Genomic DNA, 24,591 nt, shown 5'->3' with positions numbered 1-24,591 from the left:
TGGGAAGTAGCACATACTACCCTCACATCTCATTTAGCAAAACTTAGTTACTTGGACATGAATGGCTGCAAGATAATCTGCTAATGAAGTCCACGTTCCAAAGAGTCATGTGGCCAGATAAAAATCAGGAGTTCTATTAGTATAGAAGAAGGGGACAGTTCAATTCAAAATCCACTTGAAATTAAGAGACAAAAATTAATCCACTTACCGGTAATCTGAAACTAAAATATTAGAGGTAACTTCTCATTGAAGTTAATGAGGATTAGTTTCCCACAGTATATATTTGAAATATAATAACCATATTCTGAAGTATGCACCATTGAAGCTGGTAAAGGTGCATTTCTGATTGCCATCAAAGACAAAAGGAAAGGGATATAGGATTAAAATGTGATGACATTTTCCTTTTCGTTAAAAGGAAGATGACAATTTTTTAAGTATTTCAGTGTAATAATTTTTGTATTAATAGGTATAATATTCATTTGATTTATGACAGAAAAATTAAACCCAGGCAAAGATGCAGATATTATTTATTAATAGTAATGTGGACAGCTGTTGTCCCTTTGGCCAATATTCAGAATATGAGGAGGGGGGGGTAAGAATTAAGGTGATCCCATCACTATGTTTATACATTGTGGGATGTAGAATGAACATGGACTCTAGGAAGTGTCAACACACCTTTCACTGAGGGAATGACTGCAGATATTCAACAGTTTGAGAATGAAGAGAACCTCCTTCTGGTGATCTCAGATGTCTTACCATTTACCACCTGGTTCTGCACAAGGACAAGATATACCCACAAAATAACTTGCTCCCTCCAACCATTTTCTACCAAAGACCCTCAATCTTCAAGTTGAACTTATTTTAAACTTCTATCTGAACTCCAGGTTTCTTTCCAGCACATTTCAATGTCACATACCGTTGTTACCATTTGGAAGTTAGAGAAAAGCTCAGATATTCCAATAATAGTTTAGAAAGACCTGTTTCTGCAGAGCATGTTAGGGATCAGGAGAGGGAAAACCTGAGTCAGTGTCTCTAGTTTTAACCTGGACAGGACTTGAGGCAACATACTTAACCTTTCAGGGAATAATTCCTTTCATTTATTTCCTTTCATTGGTGCGTGAATTTATTTAAAAAAAAAATACTCCTTGAGCAACTGCTTGATGCTAAGTGCCATTTGGTAAGCTATGGGGCTACAGCAGGATAGAAACAAAGCTGCTGCTCACATGGAATTTTCGTCACAGATAAGAGGAAACAGCATCAAACGAAAGCCTGTAAAAATCAGAAAAGATAGCTTCGCAAGGTCGTTATAGGAATGAAATACAGTAAACAACAAAGTATTCAGCCTAGTGCCTGACATGCAAACACACCTCTAGGTGGAACCTATTACTGATGCTATTACATGGATCTGAATAAAAATTTTTGAGTTGACAATAACAGTCTAAAATAGCATGCCTAGTCTGCATTGAAGGTATTATTTCTCGTTTATAATAATTTTTATAAAATTTTCTAAAGTATTCTTATTTTGTGAAAAAACCTCCATTTCCTTAATATCTAATGGAAAATAATCACATATTAAAATAATTTGTACCTCCCTCCCTCTCGTTTCTCTTATTTTTCATCATGCAATATATATTTCCTCTCCAAAAATGTATACACATTTAACAGCTGATAGCTCAATTTTGAAAATGAAATATATTTTAATAAACATTACCTTTACAATTATTCAAAGTTTGTGAATACATTTTTGGAACGTCCTATTATTTAAAAATATCACAAAGAATTAATGGTATTTAAAAATTAATATTTTTATTATCTGCTACTAGTCAGGCACTATGTTAGGTGTTCTGTACACACTCTTTTAACCTTCATAACAACCCTATAAAATACATGTTCTCAGCCACATTTTTACAGGTGGAAAAACTTTATAAATTATACAGTCCTTCTTTGAGACAACTAAAGAAAATTGAAGACAACTAAAATAGCTTATATTTGTAGTTGTCAGTAACTGTTTTATAAATAAGTGGCTGTGTGTTTTTTCCTGTAAGAAATAAACAAATGTAATGCCACCAATCCGCTTGAGAAGATAAATGACAGTTCTCATATCTTAATTATTTGTCCTAAAATACATCAGGCTTTTTTAATTTTCCCTACTAAATTAATGAAGTTATTATATAAATGTTCATGACATTCTACTTCAATTAGGAAAGCTCATAGAAATTTTAGATTTTTAAAAAAAATTTCCACCCTAACCAGATTGGCTCAGTGGATAGAGTGTCAGCCTGCAGACTGAAGGGTCCCGGGTTTGATTCCCATCAAGGGCATGTACCTTGGTTGCAGGCACATCCCCAGTGGGGGGGGGGGGGGTGCAGGAGACAGCTGATCGATGTTTCTGGCTCTCTATCCCTTTTCCTTCCTCTCTGTAAAAATTCAATAAAATATATTTTAAGAAAAATTTTCCATTGGGTAGTGATAACAACAGTATAGCTCAATGATTCTCAGAGCATACTAGTCCCCAGACCATCACCATCACCAGCGTGGGAACCCATTAGAAATCCAGAGTCCTCCCCCCACCACTGAATAAATAACAGCGTGCAGCCGGGAAAGCTGAGCTTCAACATGCTCTTCAGGGGATTAAGAGGGACCCTAAAGTGGGAGGGCCACTGCTAAGGAACAATGTTACAGATCATTATAACTCTATCTTTTTTTTCTGAGGCAAGAGTCTCCCTTGATTAGTCTAAAAAAGTCATGTTACTGATGTCTTCCTATGAAACAAAAAAACAAGATATTTTTTAAGGATTCAAAATCCCAAAGCATTTTGATATATTACCGATGTGGGTGCTGGGCAGGTGGTGAAGCCAAATCAAATATTTCAAAGTTTGGTTCCCTTCCTAATTTCTTATGCTTCTAAAAGGAGTAGAGAATACATGACAGACTCAAGATCCCGAAAGGGCAGAAGAGAAACCGAAAGCAAGCGTGTGCGCACACATGTGCTTCAGGGGCCATTCCGGGCTGCAGGGCCAGAGGGCCGGAGCGCAAGGGCTGTTAAAGCTGTCACTGAGATGAGAGCCTCCTGAAGCTCCTGTCCTAACATCAAGTCGTTTTCTTGCTAAACTCTTTCTCATTTTAAATGGGTAAAAGATTAGACTGTTGAGTGCTTGGGGGAAAATAGAAAACTGGCTGGTAGGCAAGCTTTTTTTAAAAGAGAATTTCTCTCAGCCTTCTGAACTCACAGATGGCTTAATAAAAGTTAAGGAAAAGACTAAAACTAGTAGAAAAATAAAGAGGGAGGGAAGAAAAAGGAAACCAGATCCCTCTCTTAAAATCAGTGTTCCTTCAGTCACTGAGAGAAAATCTTTAAAGTTCTAACAGAGGTACTGTTGAGATGGGGGAAGAGACTAACATATTATTCAAAATAATATGTGGAAACTTTAACTTCAGACTAATACGGGGAACACATGATATAAGGATGCAAAACTATGCTTAGCCTTCAGTGTAGACATACTCCTCAGGTGCACACCCTTTTGTGCTACGGATGCCCTTTTCACCACTTACTCAGAAACTCCTTTGATGGAGACCTGTTGCAAGATAAAACAGGAAGGGAGCAAGGACACCAACCTTTATTATCACACAGAGCTGTGGCTTGCACTATAGTTTTGAGAAATGAGGCTAACTGAGAGTCATTGCTGCAAACTTCTGGTGTTACTGAAATGGGTCACTGGTGAGCCATCCGTGTACATCAAGATGGAGGAAAGGTCAAGGGCTCTGGAAGCAGTTGGGCCATGTGGATGTTAGCCAGAATCAGAGGTTATTTATTTATTTATTTATTTATTTATTTATTTATTTATTGTGTGTGTGTGTGTGTGTGTGTGTGTGTGTGTGAGAGAGAGAGAGAGAGAGAGAGAGAGAGAGAGAGAGAGAGAGAGAGAGAGAGAGAGATTTGTTGTTCAACTTATTTATGCATTCATTGTGCCCTGACCAAGGATCAAACCCATAACCCTGGCGTATTGGGACTGTGCTCTAAATGACAAAACTGTCCAGCCAGGGCTCAAATCAGAATTTTTATCTAGTTACTTGGTTATTCTGACTGGGGATTACATGCTAAGATGAAGATAGGAGTGAAAGGGTCTGGGGCGGTGTGGAATGGGGAGAGGTGGTCATGCCTGGGAAAGATAGAGAAAGGAAGCAGGACTGAGCAAGGAAAGGCTTTAGACCAGGATGTAAATCTGAGATTTGTGAGTGGAAAGTGAAAGGAAGCCAAATTAAGCAGGGAGAGGATTCAGACTGTGAAACACAGCGGGGTTGGGGGTTAGGGTGTTAGATTTGTGTGTTACACACTGGGCAGAAGTGTTTGGTCCTGGTGGCCGCACCATGTTTAGTCATTTTTTGAGGCCCACAGGGAAGGGTGTGGCCTGTGACACACTCTGAAGGCACTGCCCCTGCAGGCTCTCAGCTCTCCACGCTCCTCACAGCTGAAGGGCATGCTCTTCCCTGCAGGGCAATGGAGCAGTCAGTCCTCCAGGACACCAGTGGGTCTTTCTTCCTAAAACGAAAAAATCATCTTCCTTGCAGCTGGTATTTATCATTCTCTTCTCTATTCTCCACTCCACATTCCCCTGGCCCTCAGTCCTCACCTCCACTGGTCCTGATGGTTCACCAACGTGTATATTTCTGTGCTGCAGATGCTTGGACTTCTTTCTTCCCAGGGGCCTGCATTGAGAGTCTCCAACTGGTTTGCATAAACTCCACTATATCTTGTCCACCTCTGACATCTTCAAAATCATAGAGCCTGCCTGATCGTATGGTCTGAGCAGCAGGGCTGCTTGCAAATGAAGTCTGGACTACAGAGCCCTATCCTGGTATCTGGGCCAAAGCAGCATTTCTAGGTAAGCATGTGTTGCCTCCAAAACCCATAGAAGCTTACCAGGCTTTGCATTTCTTCTGTTGTTGTGGAGCGTACAGGATGTAGCAATTTGCTTTTGTTTTACGTTGGAGGGGATGTCACAGGGGGTCTCCGACAGTTGGGTCCCTAAAACTTTACTTATGTGACAGGCCCTTGGATCTTCACATGGTTTGTTTCCCATCGTCTGGTGTCCCTGTCTTAACCAGGCTTTCAGGGTGCTAGCTGCTTCTTACTCAACACGCCTGAGCCACACAGTATTCAATAAAATGTATAAATATGGTATCTGAAGGATTATAGATGGTCCAGATCTCTTAGGGCTATATTAGGATAGAATTTACATAGCCCTGGGGCAAAACTGTGCAATATATTTTGCCAAATCCAAGGCTGTATGTGACCTTGCCAAGGTGAAATCCTATATTCCAGGAGAGTATCCCAAGTCAACAAATATTCTCTGAGTCTTATGTTCTGGCCCCCTTTAAGAACCGTGAAAATCTAATCCTAAGGGTATTTCCCCAGCTTCTGTTGGGTATGCTGGGTAATTTTTGTAGCAAAATTAGGATTTGGTTGCTTTCTCTATTATCAAACTCAGTGCTATCTACAATAGTTGGGCTGTGCTGAGACTTGATCCTAGCTACCAACGTGGCAGCCAGACCCGGTGGAAGCAATGTCTTCCCACCGGGGGCGAGTTCTGGCTCTTCCTGGGGATGAGCAGCCCCCTACACAGGCTCTGAAGATTCAAAGAAGTATGCAGAGCTCCATCTTTGGGGATATCTGCTCTATGCCCCATCCCTTATATCCTGACCTTCCTAACTAGCCCCTGATGGTTGGACCTGCCTCTGCTGAGCATTTGGTGATTTCAAGCCTGGAGTTTGGTTTGGGGCTTTTTCTGCTTTCCCACAGCAGGAGAGAAAGACCTCCTTTTTAAGCTGCCAAAGAGGTCCTGTGGACTTCTCGGGTTTTAGTTTGTGAATTGCCTTTAGTTTTACATTATTCTTCTCTAATGTTACAGAGCAATCTAATAACAACAAATATGTAAATGCGTTAACCTTGTACCCATCTCCCACTCAGCACTTTTCGAAGTCCTGAATGACTGGCCATCAGTGTGTTCCCCTCCACTGCAACACCGTCCTAGGTAAGGGGAAAGAAGCAGAGCTGAACTTGGATGGGGAAAGCTTTCAGACAATATGCAGACCTGGAAGTATGAAGGGAAAGTGGGAGGAAGCAAACTGGGAGAGCCTTAGGCTTCCTGCACGTCTAATAAAGTGTTGGCCAACCCAAGGCCAATCCAATGAAAAACTGCCCATCGGGGAGGACAGTTGTTGGGCAGAAACGGCCAGTCCCCAAAGCCCTGCCGTACACCGTCATTGGCAAAGGGCAGCCAGGGGAGAGCCTGGCCTGGGCTCAAGCGTTATGGCGGAGCCTGCAGTCACTGCAGCTGACAGCTGGCTGCAATATCTACCTCGCCTCACCTCAGACAGGGGTAGCTCTGAGTGGGAATACAGCATGAATAAACACAGTTCTTGCTACCTGAGGAGCTGGCAGAGCGCAAAGGCAAAAAGACATAAAGAAGCCACCCAAATGGCATAGTTGTGGGGGACGTGGGTTGATATGAGTCTGCTTAGCATCCGTTTCCCTTGTTATGCCAACTCTGTGTTCAGGTGGAAATGCCCCACCTCAGGCCTGCCCTTCAGCCCCAGGCGGGGCTCAGGGTTAGGGTTGGCAATATGCTTCCCCACCCCCACTGGTGTTGCTTGTAATGATGACAAGTCTGGAACATCCAGAGAATCCACCAGAAGAGATCCTGCCTCAGAGATAAGCCTGGCCCAGGTGCCCAGAAAAACACCATTGGAAACTGGATTTTGATGACATACTAGGAGCACTTGGATCCCCCCAGACTTTGACACCTCGATACACTCCTAGACTTTTCAGTTTTGTGACCAATAAAATATCTATTGGGTTTCAGGCTGTTTGAGATACATCCAGTCACTGTCAGCTAGAAGAATCTTAAGGCAAAATGGTAGAGAAGGGACTAGGTCTGGAACAGCGGCATGCCATATATGGCATAACCCTCATGCATAGGGGCCCAAGAAATCAACTACTGTTAGAATTAGAAAAGACCTCACACATCACCTAGTTCCATCTCCTTTAAAGGAGGGTCAGCAGAAGTTGAGTGACTCACTCACGTAAGGTCATAGAGCCCCTTCCTAGCAAATCATATTTTGTTCCTAAGTCTTCAGTTTCTAGGTCACAGTTATTCTTATTGTTCTTATTGTAACTCCCAGCCCCCGTCCCTCAAGAGATGGGAGATTACACAATTTAATCCATGGAACTCACATAAACAGAAAAAAATTAATTTATAAACAATAACAGTCAGCTAATGCTAATTTAAAATTTAATGCCAGTAATCCTGGATAATGTGGCTATTGAAAGTAGATACCAAAGTGGGCTTCATACAATAATTTAGCATTACTTAAGTGAGGACTTTTGAACAAAGTGTAAAAAACATTTAATCCTTGTTAAGTTTTCCTTTTGTGATGTACCCCAAAATGTTCCTTTCCTTTGTTCTGCACATGTCTATTTTTTAGAACTTATTTGTAAAATATGGAATATTGGAAGAGGAAAAACATTTAAAAAAATTTCAATGAACTTTTTCTATTGCATTGTTGTTTATCTAATTACTGTAAAGATCTTCAAGACTCTTCTTTCTTGCCCTGGCAGGGTGGCTCAGTTGGTTGCAGTATCATCCATACACCAAAAGCTTGTGCCTTCAATTCCTAGTCAGGGCCCATGCGCAGGTTTTGGGTTCAGTCCCTGATAGAAGCACATACAAAAGGCAACTGATTAATGTTTCTTCTCTCTCTCTCTCTCTCTCTCTCTCTCTCTCTCTCTCTCTCTCTCTCTTCATCTTTCTCTCTCTCTCTCTTTCTCTCTCTCTCTCTCTCTCTCTCTCTCTCTCTCTCTCTCTCTCATTTCTCTATTTCTAAAAATCAATGAAAACTTAATCTTTGGTGAAGATTTGGAAAAACAACAACAACAAAAAACTTCTCTCTTGAGAGTGCCACCACCTAGTTTTTATAATGTATTCGTATAGGCCCGTATTTAAAAATCAGCATTCTCAAGTAGTAAAGGTTATGTTAAAAGCTAATTTTTTGCATGATGACTGTGTCCACATAAAATACCTTAAGAAAAGGGTGAAGCATGTATACATTTGTGACTAATTGATTCTTTTATAATTTTTTTTTATTTTCTAGAAAAACAGTTAACTACCATCTGGGACTTTATAATTCAGAGAAGGTTTACTTGTGGGTTTGGTTTGTTTTGCCTAGGCATATATTATTTCTAATTTTAAAATATATTTGGTTTCCTATGCCAGATTTTGTGATATTTTCCTAAAAGCAACGGTATGATCAGTCACGTGCTCATCGTTACATAGTTAGCTTAGTGGGTCAGTTTACACACTGCACAATGGAAAGAGGTGTCACCCATGATTGCAGAGGGCGATGAGGACAGCACACTATCCTGGGTTATACACACTACACCGGCTACTCACTGGTTCCTTTTTTTTTTTTTAAAGATAAATTAGATTTCAGGCTATTCATATATAATAGTCAATTTAAAGTTTTAAGGAATTCCACGCAAATTTCATGTTTTTATATCATAATTGCAAATAGATGATACAAAGTGTATATAAAAATGCCATTATTGCAAACATCTAGATTAAAAAAACATTGATGACAAGAAAGCAAAGAAATAAAACAAGCATATTAATAACAAAGGAGGACAGTAGCATCTTGGTATTTCACTAGTAAAGAAAACCCTTTTGTACCTCTTCAAATTTAATATGTTCATGTATACATTTAAGAAATCATCACTGAGCATCTGTGTGCATTCAGCACAGGAGATAGGGCAATGGAGGGGTCCAGTCCTGGTGTTTGAGGAGCTTGAAGCAGAGAAGACAGATGCAAAAACAACTGACAAGGTCACACCTGAGAAATGCTGCAGTAGAACAATGTGAGGATTGATGTGAAAGCAGAGATGATATGACGAAGATGACCTGGGCCAATAGAAGAGAGGATAAGAGAAGACTTTCATGGATGAGGAAATCAGTAGGAATTTAACAGGTTTCAATGGAAAGGGTTTCCTGGATCTGCAGTTTTGGAGGTGAATGGAAGCATGTGTGTCTCATGCAGGCAATAGAGCATGGTTAGAGAGCAGACAGGGTCTTTAGGGGACAAGGAGGAGAAGCAGCAAAGCAAAATGATCACCAGGAAATTAAACTCAGTTTCTAAAGACCTTGAATGCCAAGCCCTGGAATTTGGATTTCATCTCAATATCCATAGACAGTCATCAAATATGTCATTTTTTCATCCTATCTAATAAAATAGTAATATGCAAATTAACCATCACTCTAATACACTCATAAGCCACACCCATCAGACAATCAGGAGCGAGTATGCAAATTAGCCCAACCAAGATGGCTATGGCCATGGAGCAAGCAGGAGGCTTGGGTTTCCCCAGCAATGGAGGAAGCCAAGCTTTCTGCACACTCTGGCCTGCCTTGGCCTCTAATCAAGGCTAGAAAGTTTCAATTATAGAAGATAAATAAGTCGGAACAAAAATGGCAGCAGCCACAAAGCAAGCAGGAGGCTTGGCTCCACTCAAGGCTACAAAATTTCAATTGTAAAAGATAAATAAATCACAGATACCAGGGTCTCTGCTTGGTTCGCCAGGGGGTGTGGCCAGCCTGCAAACCATCACAGACCCCTCGCCCAGGCTGTGTTATGCCCCAAGGGAACCCCCACCCTGATCCAGAACATCCTTCAAGGAAAACTAGCTGGCCCCCTCCCATGCATCAGGCCTCTATCTTATCCTATCTAATAAAAGAATAATATGCAAATTGACTATCACTCCAACACACAAGGCTGTCCCTAGGTGGTCAAAGATGGCTGTGCCCATGTGGACATAAGATGCCCACCACAAGATGGCCAGCAGGGGAGAGCAGTTGAGAGGGGCCAGGCCTGCAAGGGAGGGCAGGTGGGGGTGATCAAGACTGCAGGGGAGGGCAGTTAGGGGTGACAAGGCTGGCAGAGGAGGGAAGTTGGGGGCAACCGGGCTGCAGGGAAGGGCAGTTGGAGGGCACCCAGGCCTGCAGAGGAGAGCAGTTGGGGGCGACTGGGCCTGCAGGGGAGGGCAGTTAGGGGTGACAAGGCCTGCAGGGGAGGGCAGTTAGGGGCAAACAGACTGGCAGGGGAGCAGTTAAGCATCAATCAGGCTGGGAGGGGAGTGGTTAGGGGGTAATCAGGCTGGCAGGCAGAAGTGGTTAGGGGCAATCAGGAAGGCAGGCAAGCAGTTGGGAACCAGCATTCCTGGACTGTGAGAGGGATGTCTGACTGCCCATTTAGGCCAGATTCTACCAGGCCTCTAGTGTCTAAAAAAATATGTCTAATATTTTAGCAAGATTATGGCATGATCATATCAGAATATACAAAGATAAAGACTCCAAGATAGCAGAGGATAGATTAGTGAGGAAAGAGACTGGAGCATGGACCCTGTTAGAAAAAACTTCCAGTAGAAGGTGGCATTGTAATGATTAAAAATGCAATGATATATGGAGTAATGAGTGGAATAAAGAAGACATAAATGGCCAAAACCGGTTTGGCTCAGTGGATAGAGCATTGGCCTACAGACGGAAAGGTCCCAGGTTCGATTCCGGTCAAGGGCACGTACCTTGGTTGCGGGCATGTCTCCAGTGGGGGATGTGCAGGAGGCAGCTGATCAATGATTGTCTCTCATGGATGTTTCTAACTGTCTATCCCTCTCTCTTCCTTTCTGTAAAAAATCAATAAAAATATATTTTTTTAAAAAAAGAAGAAGACATAAATGCAGGGGATATTAACTAAGGTTAGAAAAGGAAGAGAAAAAGGTTTACAGGTAGGACTGGGGTCAAGAGTTGATAAGGTGGAGAGAGACATGGGTTTGGGTCATGTAAAGTTGAGGGGCTGTGGGTCTCCGGGTGGAGCTATCTACCCTGTAGATCAATGAATTAAGAGTCATAAAATGAGAACAGCGTCCAGCTGCTGAGCCTCGCTGGAGACCAGCATTCCTGGCACAGAGGGAGGACAGGCAATGGGAGACCGCTCAAGTCTGTGTCAGCTATAAAGCAAGAAAGTTGTGCTTTTTATCATAATTGTCTTCTGGCTGGCAATAAACATGTAAGAAGGTATTTTTTTAGTAGAGATAGCTGTCATTGAAGAATAGATGCCCAGAGAAAGCAGATGCCTTGACTTCAACCACACAGCTGGTAGGCGGTAGAACCCAGAATAGAATCCAGATGTTTAGGCCAGTGCATTGCACTGGACAAAACCAAAATAAATGTGATCTAATGCCTGCTGTGATTAATAGAGCCAATTTTCTGGTCTTGGCTTCATCTGTGAGAAGCTTCCGGATGGCATGATCTCAAAACTACCCTCCAACTCTAAAATTCTATTATTATGTGCCCCATTAATGAGAAAAACCTATCATCTCTAATGCTGGTTTACCTCATCCAATCTGAGTGAAATTAAGTAAATTGCAAATCTACTAAATCCCGGTGTCCTCATCGATATAAATTGTTATGAGGATCTGACAATTATGGCAGTGCTTTTACATTCATCACAGTGGTCATCGGGAAAATGCAATTAAAATAATGAGAAGCTACTACATATTCTCTAGAATGGCTAAAATGCAAAAGACAGAAAGGACCAAGTGCCCACAGCTATGTGGACCAGCTCTCAGTTCAGCCAGTGAATGAAGACTGGTCCAGCCACATTGAAAACTGGCATCGTCCAGTAAATCCAAACAAGTGTGCCCTTGAGCCAGCATCTCCTTCTTCAGGAAGGAACTAACAGAAACATGTACATCTATTAACCAAAAAACATGCACAAGAATGTTCACACAACACTATTATATGAATCCCAAACTAGAAATTTTCCCCAAACAACAGAATGGATACATAAATCAAGGCATATTAAAGATCAAATGAGAATGAAATAACTACAACTAGCTACAATGTGGCTAAATCTCACCAACGAAATTGTGACAAAAAATGGTACACACAGAATGTTTCGATTTATGTAAAGTTCTGAAACAGGTAGAACTATGCCATGCTGTTAGACCATAAAAAGGGGACTTACCCTCAAGGTGGAAGAAGTAGCTTTAGAAGTACTGATAAGATTCTGTTTTCTTGATCTGGCACTGATTATATAAGTAGAGTTTGAAAAAAATCATGGAGTTCTACACCTACAATTTTTGCGTGTATATTATCTATAATAATAAAAGGGTAATATGCTAATTAGACCAGACATCATTCCAGAAGTCCTTCCTGACAAAGCTGGGGCTGGAGGGAAGCCAGCTGGGGTCCCGGGTGCCTGCAGGCAGCCAGAGGAGGGAAGCAGCGTGGGTTCCAGGTGCCAGAGGGAAGCCGGTGCCAGCAGCCAGGGGAAGGAAAGCCTGCTCTTGCATGAATTTTCATGCATCAGGCCTCTAGTCTATATTATAAAAAGCCAGTGGCTGTAATGCTGTAACACCATAATGACCAAATGACAGTCACCAGGAGGCACCTTGATGGGTTCTGTGGCAGCTGCAGGAAAGATTCTGGATCCCATGGTGGAGGCGGGAGGGACTCGGGATCCCGCGGCAGTGGTGAGAGAGACTATGGGTCTTGCATGATTTCACGAGCTAGGCCTCTAGTTTTTCAATAAGACTTCCCAGTATCTAACAATTACTAGAATGCTCTACATGTAAATATTTGTTTCTAGATAGACCTATGTGTTTACCTTCTAATTATCCACCCACCTCTCCATAGGAGTGTATCTTCCTGATTAGATCAGTCCTTTCTGCACAATAAATGGTTGTTACAATGTGGAAAGATATCCAGGCTTTCCCCACCAGCTGCAACTGGCGGTATTTACTAGTGGGCATCTGCCGAACGCCATTTCCAGTGAACTATTCAAATACACTTGGTCAGGGTCTTGCATGTGGAACTTTCTTAATAAAGACCAACTAAGAGAATATCATACATTTGTCCCTGAACTTAAAAACTATATCAAATAGGTTCTTGAATAAATTGGCAAGTAAATCATTTTTAAGTGTTGATTTTAAAGCACCATATAAAATCATTCCCTTCTTTGAACTCCTTGTATATATTCTATTTCATTTTTATCATGATTTATTACATTATAAAAAATTAATGTTGATTCTATTATAAAAGATGCTTTATAATTTTTGTAATCTGGTAGAAGTATACCCTGTTGATTAGATTACCATGATAAAAATAACATATCTATAATAATAAAAGCGTAATATGCTAATTAGACCGAATAACCAAACTACCTTCCAGATATTATTCTGGACATCTTTCTGGATGACCTTCCCAATGAAGCTGGGACATTGGAGGCCAAGGAAGAGGGGGTTAGGGGTGATCAGACAGGCAGGCAGAGTGGTTAGGGGCAATCAAGCAGCAGGCCAGCAAGTGGTTAAGAGCCAGTGGTCCCAGATTGTGAAAGGGTGCAGGACAAGCTGACTCCCCCCACCCACCCTTACTCCTGTGTATGAGTTTTATGCACTGGGCCTCTAGTAGTTTTATAAGTTAAAATATTGAGACAGGGCTCTCTCCTCCTGCCACCCAAGATGCCAAAGGGAAGACAGGTACAGGGGAAGAAGGTGGCTCCAGCCACTGCTGTCCTGAAGAAGCAGGAAGCCAAGAAGGTGGTCAACCCCTCTTTGAGAAAAGGCCCAAGAATTTTGGCATTGGACAGGAATTCCAGCCCAAGAGGGACCAAGCCCATGCTACCAAATGGCCCCACTACATTTGGCTGCAGAAGCAAAGGGCTGTTCCCTACAAACGTCTAAAAGTGCCTCCAGCATTAACCAGTTCGCCCAAGCCTTGGACCCCCAAACTACTACGCAACTGCTGAAGCTGCCCCGCAGGTACAGCACAAGACAAAGCAAGAGAAAAAGCAGAGATGGTTGGCCCGGGCTGGGAAAGCAGCTGCAGGCAGAGGGGATGTCCCCACACACAGGACCCTGTCCTTGGAGCAGGTTCACAGGGTCACCACGCTGGTGGAGAACACATGGCCAGCTGGTGGTGATAGCACACGGCATGGACCCCATCAGGCTAGGGGGGGAGGGTCTTCTTGCCCCACTGTACCGGAAGATGGGGTCCCCTACTGCAATAGCAGGAGAAGGACAGGGTGGGGCAGCTGGCCCACAGGAAGACCTGCACCACCGTGGCCTTCACACAGCTTAACACGGAGAGGGAGCTCTGGCTACACTGGTGGAGGCATCGGAACAATTATAAGGACAGATACAATGAGATCTAATGCCACTGGGGAGGCAACGGACCCTAAGCTGGGCTAAGTGTGCACTGTTGAGTTTTCTGTACATAAAAGTAATAAAAAGTCTCCTTCAGCCAGTGTCTTGGGTATTTGGGGTTGAAGGTGATTTATTGCCAGTAAAAAACAAACAAAAACCAAACCAAACCAAAAACAAGAACATTGAGGCAGAAAAACCAATATAAAGGATGATATAATTTTTAAACATTAAGATTGTCAGAGGTTTAAAGGCATGAAAACTAGGAGAATAAAGGTTGAAACAATCGTGTTTCAAATACTGGATATCTGCAATAGCATTTAAAAATCCAAGTTTTTTAATTGAAAGTTTCAGAGATATTTAGCATATTTTCTTTCAACTATTGTTTGTGTAAAATTAGAGAACTCAGATTGGAACTATAAAATAGCAAGCTTGACTAAATGCTTAGAAAGTGTTCAAGGAGACAAGATTTGTAGATTGGATATAATAGCACCTAAATCCAACTCTCTAGCCCATTTTCATTTTCCAAATTAAAGTAAATAAGGATTGAGGTTTGAAATTCAATATGATGTATTTCCTTACATTGCTTTATATTTTCAAACCACCTCTAGGTGAGGGGAAACTTCCGCAGAAGTATTTTTTTTAAGGTTCTTGCTAAAGATAAATAGTTTAACTACAACACATATTTTAAAAGTGGACAATTGATGGTGACAAAGCTCCACAGTTAATCTTTTCCTTCTCCAAATGTCTATTGTACAATACATTCAGTCTATAGTATATATGGTTATACACATACTATTTTATCATTTTTAATTATTTCTACTATTTAGAACTTGTCTTTAATGAGGGACTATGTGCCAATGGACTTGATCTTATACATCTTTCGGTGGACAATGGTGGCCACTCATTAAGCACTTTGTACAAATACCCGTTGACTTCATTTATGAGTCAGAGCTTTTCATTTGAAAGAAGAACTACATATGTGTACCTGAATCTCAAATAGTATATACCAGGTCTTCAAAGTTCATAATTGGAATGAATTGGCACAATTAGGATCATATTCTTGTTTTTCTTTAAATGTTGGCTCGTGAGTGCCCGGCTAGCTCAGTCGGTAGAGCATGAGACTCTTAAATGTTGGTTGTAGCTTCATGGGAATCTTGGACCAGGGAATTATCCCTGAATTTAGAGTTCCAACAAAGCACAGTGCTAAGTGTTGATCCAAAACGATGTAGCTGATGAAATATAAATATAGCCTGTGTCTTCACATTATAAACACTCAAAATATAAAAATATAAAAATAAAGATTTGATTGGTTTTTAAAAGTTTTTATGGAGATATTGGCAGCAACAAGTTTTGGATTTAATTTTATAATATCTTTAGATATACAAATCAGAGGTAAAACATAAGAATTTAACTAGTAAGCTTTAACCACCCTATTGTTCATAGATAATGCATATAAATTCTTTGTTTAATCTCTTTCTGCCCTCCTTTTCTCTCAAATTCATCAGTCTGTTCCATGTTTCTATGAATCTGGTTCTATTTTATTTATTAGTTTATTTTGTTTATTAGATTCCTTGTTCATTTATTTTGGTTTTTAGATTTATTTATTGATAGCTATTTATTTCTTGTCATTTTATTGTTCATATTTTTTACTTTTCTCCTTCTCCTTCTTCCTCTTCTTAAAGAATACACTTCAACATTTCATGTAATACTGGTCTGGTGATGATGAACTAACTCCTTTAGCTTTTTCTTGTTTGTGAAGCTCTTTATCTCACCTTCAAGTCTAAATGATAGCTTTGCTGGGTAGAGTAATCTTAGTTGTTGGTCCTTGCTCCTCATCACTTTGAAGATTTCTTGCCACTCCCCTTTGGCCTGAAAACTTTGTGTAGATAAATCAACTGACAGTCATATGAGCACTCCTTTATAGGTAACTAACTGCTTTTGTCTTGCTGCTTTTAAGATTCTCTCTTTGTCTTTAGTCCTTGGCATTTTAATCATGATGTATCTTGGTGTGGTCCTCTCTGAGTTCCTTTTGTTTGGCACTCTCTATGATTCCTGGACTTATAAATCTATTTCTTTCACCATATAGGGGAAGTTTAATGTCATTATTTCTTCAAATAGGTTTTCAATATCTTTCTCTCTCCTCCTCCTCCTTCTGGCACCCCCATAATTCGAATGTTGGTACTCTTGAAATTGTCCCAGAATCAAGATGGCAGCATAAGTAAATGCCTGTACTCATCACCTCCCACAACATCATCAAAATTGCAGCTAAAATACAGAACAACCATAATTTAGGACCACCTGAATTATGGATTAATGGAAGTCCTACAACTAGAGAAGTAAAAAGGAAATATATTGAGGCTGGTTGGAGGGACGAAGGTATGAAACAGGCTGGTCAGGCACCCAAGTGTGACATGTTTGTTTGTTTTTAATCAGGAAGGATATCTTGGCTGAAGAGCCTCCTGTGAGGAGAAGGGGTCCCAGCCCCACACAGAACCCCAAGCCCAGTGTTCCAGAGCTGAGAAGAGAAGTCCCTGTAATTTCAGGCTCTAAAACCAGCAGGGATTGTGGCTGAGTGACATGGAGGCCGCTGGAGGCCCAGGCAGTTTCTCTTAAAGGGCCAGTATACAGACTTACTCAGACTTGATCCCTCTGAGCTCCAGTGATGGGGCATGGTGAAGGGAGAATCCAGGGACATATGGGGAGGAACTAGATTGTCTGGTATCAGAATAAGAAGTTGAGGATAGCTTTCTTCCAGATAAGGGTGCTCGCAGGGTCATTGATCTTGTGCTGAGACCTCCCCATCACAGAGCTGATTGGCAGCCATATCTGAGTTTTCATCAACCTGGCTCACACTGTTTACTCCACTCAGGTTTGCTTAACCCTGAGACCCAGCCCCATCCAATTTGCAGCCCACCTAATCTGTTTGCAGCTGTTTTTCCATATGAATGGCCTATCCTAGCTCTGGCTTTAAACTTTGCTAAAATCTCTAAAACAAGCAGCAGATGGTGTCAGTATGCCCCTTACCTATCAGTAAAAGGCCCAAGACCCAGCACTAGCACCAGCCTGCCTTGCTTCACAGTTGGTCTTTGCCTGGGCATTTCCAAGCCCAATACAAGTAGTACTTATTGTGTAGCTCCTGCCAGTGGCCCCAGGCAGTGGCTGACTTTGCACCTCCTGGGAGACGCCAGAGCCAGTGCATCCAGTAGAAAGCTTCATACCATACAAGATTACAATTCTACACATCCACAAGAGATAGGCACAAGGGCAGACTCAGTGAGCACCAAAGACCCACTGAAGCAGTTCTTCCACTTTAATTGCAGCTAGTCCTCACAGCCAATTGGCCTGGAGATAACTTTCTCCCAGTGACACTAACAGCATTCAAGGCTCAACTATAACAAGACTGTGCCCACCCAGCCCACACAGGGCACACCTACAGTGTCCAGTTCAGGTAACTGAGGAGGCTGAACCACTGGGCCCTACAGGACACCAACTATACAAGGCTACTCTACCAATTCCAGGAGACATAGCAGCTCTACCTAATACATAAAAACAAACACCGGGAAAATCGGCAAAAAACAAAAACAAACAAAAAGCATGGCACAAATAAAAGAACAGAAGAAATTGCCAGGAAAAAAAAAATGAAAGAAAGCAAACTACTTAATACAGGGTTTTAAACAATAGGTTGCTCAAGGATCTTAATAAGAGCTTCAAGGGATGTGGTGAGACTTTCAAGGATCTTAGTGAGAATTTCAAGAACCTCAATCAGAACATCAAGGACATGAAAAAGGACCAGTCAGAAATTAAGCATAACTGAAATAAAGAATAATTTATAAGGGTTCAAGAGTTGAGAATCTCAAAAATCAAATCAATGATTTGGAATATGAGGAAACTAAAAGAAACCAATCAGAAGAGGAAAAAAAAAATAAATAATAAGAATCATCTTATATAATATTTTAATTATTTTTCTAGCAATTATAAATGTTTTAATTGCTGGTGACTTAATAAATGGTAAGTACTATCTCACTGCCTTATTTTTTTCTCTTTATTTTTGGTACCACATTCATACACTGTCCTAAGTAGGTTTTAGGAAGCATTTATTAGATCCTCACAATAACCTGGGGAGTAGGTTGTTGTTTTTGGATGTTTAGATTTGGGAAACTGAAGCACAGCGAGGGTTAAGCAACTTGTCTAAATTTTCCCGACGATTTTGCTCTTATAAAGAATTCCTTAAAATTGTATCTTACTTATATTCAAAGGTAAAATAAGCATAAAATGGATACAGGGAATTGATCTTTATTTTTATATAAAGTAAAGTGGCCTCAGCCTTTCCATTTTTTTTTTCTTTTTACCACAGGGTGCAGCTGCAGATGTGTGTGTTTTCACTATATTTTGAGAGATAAACTGATATGAAAATATTTTAAATAGCATGCCAAAACTGTCTTCACTGTGCACAAAATGGACAAAGTCCAAATGTTAGTTTAAATTTCACATTATCTACCAATCTTCCCAGAAGAATTCGAAAGATGTTATTGTTTAAGTCACGTAGTTCTTCTGAATCATCTTTTCTTTGTAAACGGTTGGAATTCCAAACTCTAGATTTTTTCATTTAATGTTCAAAGGAAACTCATTTTTAAGATCGTTTGTAATCAGCAGATCTGTCACCTCTTTTTTTAACCTTTTTTTTTTTTTTTTTTTTTTTTTTTTTTTTTTTTTTTTTTTTTTTTTTTTTTTTTTAGTATTACTTTCTGGTACTAGTGGGTATTTGACCTGCAACTTTAAACTGCTATTCATTTTCTTGAGTCACAGTGCAATTTCCTATTCACCAAGATTTGCATCCCTCCCCCACCCCCACCGTGTTTTTTTCTGAAATGAAATGTTAGTGCTCGTTTTTCCTAAAAGCTGTAATTTTTACATTAACCTTGTTTCTTCTTTTAATTGATTTCTTTCTTGTCAGACAATTGTAGGGGGCTGGTCTATTTTGAGAACCCTGCTTCAGTGGAGCTGTTGTGAAATAAAGTCTTGGTATGAACATGCTCCTGGAGGCCTCTGACTGGTGGGAATAAAAGGCTGAAGAAGGGACGGAGGAAGACAAGTGGAGGAGCAGAGATAGCAATGGGATGTCCTCATCAAGTCAGAAATTAAAGGCCAGTTAGAAGCAGGCCACTGAAGGTTTTCTTCAAAGTTAAATATAAATCCAGGTACGGGTCCCCATAAATCCAAGTTGCTAAAAATACACTATCTCCTCCCCTCCTCCCCCCACTGGCCACTGAACACAAGGACAGCTAAATAATAAAAGGTTTCCTTCAAAACATGATTGATACACATTTAAGGGGAAAAATTTACAGCTAAGAGAAAGTGACATAGAAAACTCTTTATAGGCCAATAAGTAAGTATTTACATCTTTTATCTTTTGTTGGAGAATGAATAGAATGTGAATAGTATAAAGAAGGGGAAAATATCTCCTACATTAGGGAGAAGTGTGAAGCATGTGTGGGCATGTGAGAAGTGGATCATAAAGGCCCTGAACACCACTTCAGTTGGGCCCTAATGCTTCTATTAGTGATCAATGAAAATATCCCGAAGGCAGGAAACGAGTGCTCTGACCCAGGTGTGGGGTAGAGAGGACTGACTCCTCCAGGAGGCAATGGTAGGAAAATGGTTGGTTTCAAAAGATGAATGCATTGCAGTTGGCTGTGGATTGGCATAGCAGAATGGCAACAAATCAGAGAAACACCATTTAAAGTTTGGAGGGCTTCTAGCACACTCATGGAAATAAGAGAAATATTGGGGGTTTGAGTTGCAATGTCCCTTTTAAACATTTTCAGTGAAGTGGGAAGCAAGGACACCTACTGAGAAGTACATAGATTATGAATGGAAACATGGGTGATGTGGAAAAGGCATGTAAGGAATGCACTAGTTTAGGAGTTCAACATCTACACTAATAAAAGAGAAACATGCAAATTGACCATCACTAAGCTATGCCCACCAACCAATCAGGAGGGAATATGCAAATTAGAAGGACAGAGATGGTGGCCACCCAGCTGCTCCAGGCTCTGGGTGGCTGGGCAGGACAGGATGCCTGCTATGAGAGAGAGGAAAGGGGCAAAGGGATCTACAGGAGCAGCATTCTGGCTGCAGCAAAGACGAAGATGGCAGACTCTGGCTAGAGTGAAGGCCTGGGTCCCAGGTGCCGGAGTAAAAATGGTGCTGGAAGCCATGGGAAGGAAGGCCTATTGCATGAATCTCTTTGTGCAACGGGCTTCTAGTACTTAAATAAAATAAGAATACCATTTAAGCAGATATGAAATAGTATGAATCTGTAGCTGTACTGGTATCACGGCTTTCAGAATTTTCTCCAGTAACCTTTGGTAAGAATGAAGGATATGGATCAAGAAAGACAGTAGGCACAAGGTGGTATCTCACATATTATTGACATGATTTTTCATTTCAAGAAGCCCAGTCTAAGTAAGGAAGCACATAAACCAGAATTGCTTGGATATGAGTTGGGAAGCAGGGAGGCCTTAGAAGGCACACAGGGAACAAAGAGGAGAGCAGGAAGGATGAGGAAGCCAATTGGTTGTGTGTTGGGGGGAAATTCCTGTATTCAGGATGTATGGGTGTGGAAGGCTTGGGTGTCCGTGCAGCCATAGGTGAGGCTGTGCTGGGGTAAGTGAGTCTGAGTGATACCTGAAGATGAGTTTCGAGGCCAGGGAGTTACAGCACCATCACCACATTTACTGACACCAGTGAAAATGGAGACAGACTCAGGCTGTAGAGGAAGATGGAGGTTTCAGGGCCACCATCACTGCAGAGACTGGAAGAGCGTCTTAGGGCTGGAAACTGAGGTGAGGGAGATGCCATGGATTGCAGAGGCCAGGGTAAAGCCAGGAAACAATGGGCTAGACCCAGCAGAGAGGAAGGAACTAGCTTCCCCTCATATGCAACGTGCCATGTGCCCCTCCTCATTCCCTGGGCCATGGCTTATTCAGGGATTGCTGCCCCAATCAGCTTCCCACAGTACCCTGACAGCATCTCAGTTCAGCCCTGCCTCTCATTTCCTGCTTTCTGCCCTGTGGCCTTTCTCACTAAAATGTGGTGGGCACTTGTGTGCAATCTGACAATGGGGGGAGTTAGCACTGATTAGGACAAAACTTCCCCAACACTTAGCTGGTAGCACATGCTTCCCTCTTCTATCCCCTGGTCCTCAGAGCGCCAGGGATGGATTGATCTCCCATTGTCACAGGCAGTGATCAAATTGAAACACATCTTTAAACAGGCTTTTCCTGCTCCCCGGATTTATTCTTCCAGTTTCCCCCAGCCTGTTCCCTGGGATTGCTTTGGAAAATACTAACTGGCCCTGGCTGGTGTGTCTCATTTGGTGGGAGTGTCATCATACATACAAAAGGTGCGGGGATTGATTCCAGGTTAGGTTGCAGGTTTGATCCCCAGTCTGGAGCCAATCAATCAATATTTCTCCTCTCTCTCTCTCTCTCTCTCTCTCTCTCTCTCTCTCTCTCTCTCTCTCTCTCATGTCTTCCTCTACTAACCAAATGCAAGTCCTTGTTGCACACCTACATTTTTAGAAAAAAACCTGAGACCTTTATCTGTAAGTAGAGCTGTTTAGTGAGAAATAGGAAGGTTTTATGGTCAAGTAAACATCCAGTTTCAGTTAGCTGGAGGAGGAAGGAGTCCTGAAAGACAAGGGAGAAGTTTATTACAGAACACAGGCTTCAAAAGAATCTTCTTGGAGTGGGTGGCAGGTCAGAGCCACAGCAGGGCTGATACAGACGAAGGCATGGGAGAAATAAAAGAGGGAGGTGATGTACGAATTGTATATATTAAGAAATATTCTCTACACTAGAAAATAAATACACTAATAACTATGAAGGGCACATTTTGACAGTTGTATTTATCTCTTATAGCTTTGCATTTGCCTTCATCTTCATTTGTTCCACCCTGAACAGAACATCAGACAGGCTAGCCTCATTGTGTATTTCTATTTGTTGCCAGCATGCTGATGTCATCCTATATCCAGCCCTTAAAGTCACTTCAAGTTACATTCACGTCCTTTGTCTTTTTCTTGGTACCAAATTTACTATAGTTTCACTGAACTTCCTTTGCCCTAAGTAGGATACATGGTCAACTCATCTAAGAGAAAATGTCAAGAAATAAGCCACATATAATATCATACAGTGTCCATCGGGGAAAGTTTTAAAAATATACATGTATATAGGTATATATTTTAAAGTACACAATTCTGACAGATTACTAGATCCTGAAGAAATTTTTGCAATTACTACCGAACTTTGCCATATCACTTGAACTTTTGAAATTTGAAGCAGAAAGTCATAAAATGTTTTATATCTATTCTGAGCTGAATCTTAGCCATTTTTAGACATGTGGCTTCTAATTTTAGATATATGGACATTTTAGGCCATTTGGTTTGAAATTTTAGAGAATAAGAAGTGGTGGTCATGAGTTTTAACAAACAGAGAACAGGCATCTGTGGCTACTTCCTAAGCCTGCTGAGTCATATGCCATGAAGACTCCCCAGATCCAAGTCAGACAGCCTGGGAGAGGGGCTGACATATTTGACATTCAGCTGAAGCTTGGATTGTTATTGCTTAGAAAAAGTTCACAAAGAAGACACATTTGTTTTGGAATCATAGAAAACTGAGATCAAAAGAGATCTTTCAGGTCATGGACTCCCTAATTCCTGCTGTTTTTTATGCCTCTGTGTTGTCTTATTTTCCCTTTTGTGTACTGCTCACACTAGCCTTAGATTTGTTCACAGATAATGCTACATGAATTCTTTCACAGTATGATAAGACTGATAAAACTCTTTACTCTTGTCCATATCAATTCTAGGTCTGGTCTTTCTGAACACAGAGCCATCACTCTCTCCTGTACCTGCCCACATTTGTGCACATCACAATCCTTCACTCTCAGAATCATGGCTTAGTGTGTACTCACAGCTTTTAAAATTCATCATCTTTATCCAGACTCGTTCAATTATTTCTGCTATTTGTTTTTTAATTCCTCCAGTTTGCCTCTCATCTATCAATGATGAGTAGTTTTAGCAGAAATTTTTTCCCTTAAACACACTTCCTCATCCCATTATCATTGTTAGTGATGGCAGTTTAAGTTATGGATTTCAAAGTACAATTTAAAAAATAATAGAATCATCCAAAAGATTCTAATCTACTGAAACTGTCTTATTAGGTACCCTCCCTCCTTTCTTCAGTAGCTAAGCTCTCCAAAAGCTATTTGGTCATAGCATTGCTAATGAACAAGATTAAAATACTAGTATAGTTATTAAGCATGTATTGACAGGCACTTACTAAGTTAGTGTTAGTACTCCGTCATTAGGAGTTTGAAATATAAAATTATACATTTGTACAGCTAGCCAGAGGAAAATATAGCATTTTACTAGCATCTATTTATATGAAGATGTAAAGTCATAGACTCAGGCTGCTTCCTGCCACTAACATGATCTTTTATTGTTGTTGATAGGGAAGGAGAAAATCAACCCTGCCCCCATGATCAGCTCATAGGGTTTAATTGGAGCTGATCCTTGCCCCCCCCCATTTTTCAACATACCCAACTTATGCTTATACTCACTCATACGTACACTCAGAGGGGCAAGTGGGCACCCAAATCTGATCACTTAGCACATTCCAAATATTACTGGGATGGGAATGTGATAAAACTCAGTACAATGAGACTCAATCATGAGACTTTTGCCTTTCAAATGAAGTTGTTGAGAAGATGGCATAAAAATGTAGGACTACTGTTGGTGGCCATCTTGCCAATTCTTACAAAGAGTTCTGAAGAAATCAACATAATGGAAAACAAATCCAAAAGATGAAGAGAGAAAGCAAGTCATGTTGGCATCCTCTGAAAGCCAAAGATGGTCAGATCTCTACTACAGCCAGTTCTACTCCCATACCTTCCAACGATATGAGTCAACATATATCTGTTTTGTGTAAACCAGCTTGATTTGTGTTCCTGTCACAACTGAGAGTCTCTACTAATGTATGTAGTTTGCTGAACAACCAGTTTGACCAGCCTTTGGTATCAGATCTGTTGCATTCCTGCACTTGTCAGAAGGAGATCTGCATACCACTTGTTTAAAAATCAGATGGAATGCTTACAAAAATTTAGATTCTTAGACTGTACCCCAAACTTCTTCAGAACTATAAAAGCGAGACTTAGGAACCTCATGCTTGTCAAGCTACTGCTGGTGATTTTATGCACATTAGTCATAACTTTAGATGTCAACTGAGATCAACCAGTTTTTATCAGATTAGCTGGTGAGTTCAGAAAAGAGCAATTATTTT

General features: G+C 41.0%; 1 long non-coding RNA gene and 1 pseudogene across 5 annotated transcripts in view; both read left to right on the top strand.

Annotated features, from left to right (window-relative positions):
• The window catches only part of LOC311618090, a 474,169-nt gene that overhangs the window by 229,211 nt on the left and 220,367 nt on the right, over positions 1-24,591 (top strand). For 3 of the 4 annotated variants that reach the window (XR_014794225.1, XR_014794226.1, XR_014794227.1), the window contains exon 2: positions 18,905-18,999. This is a non-coding gene — a long non-coding RNA (uncharacterized lncRNA). Of the gene's footprint in view, positions 1-18,904; positions 19,006-24,591 lie in introns of all 4 variants that reach the window. The other variant, XR_014794228.1, reaches the window with a different exon arrangement.
• On the top strand, positions 13,568-14,286 carry LOC311612090 (large ribosomal subunit protein eL8-like; annotated as a pseudogene). The gene has a single exon. The product of its transcript is annotated as a large ribosomal subunit protein eL8-like (transcript).

This window comes from Pipistrellus hanaki (genome assembly GCF_964339955.1).
Source record: "Pipistrellus hanaki genome assembly, chromosome: 1".
In the NCBI taxonomy this organism is placed as follows: domain Eukaryota; kingdom Metazoa; phylum Chordata; class Mammalia; order Chiroptera; family Vespertilionidae; genus Pipistrellus; species Pipistrellus hanaki.
This window is presented reverse-complemented; position numbering and strand designations above follow the sequence as displayed.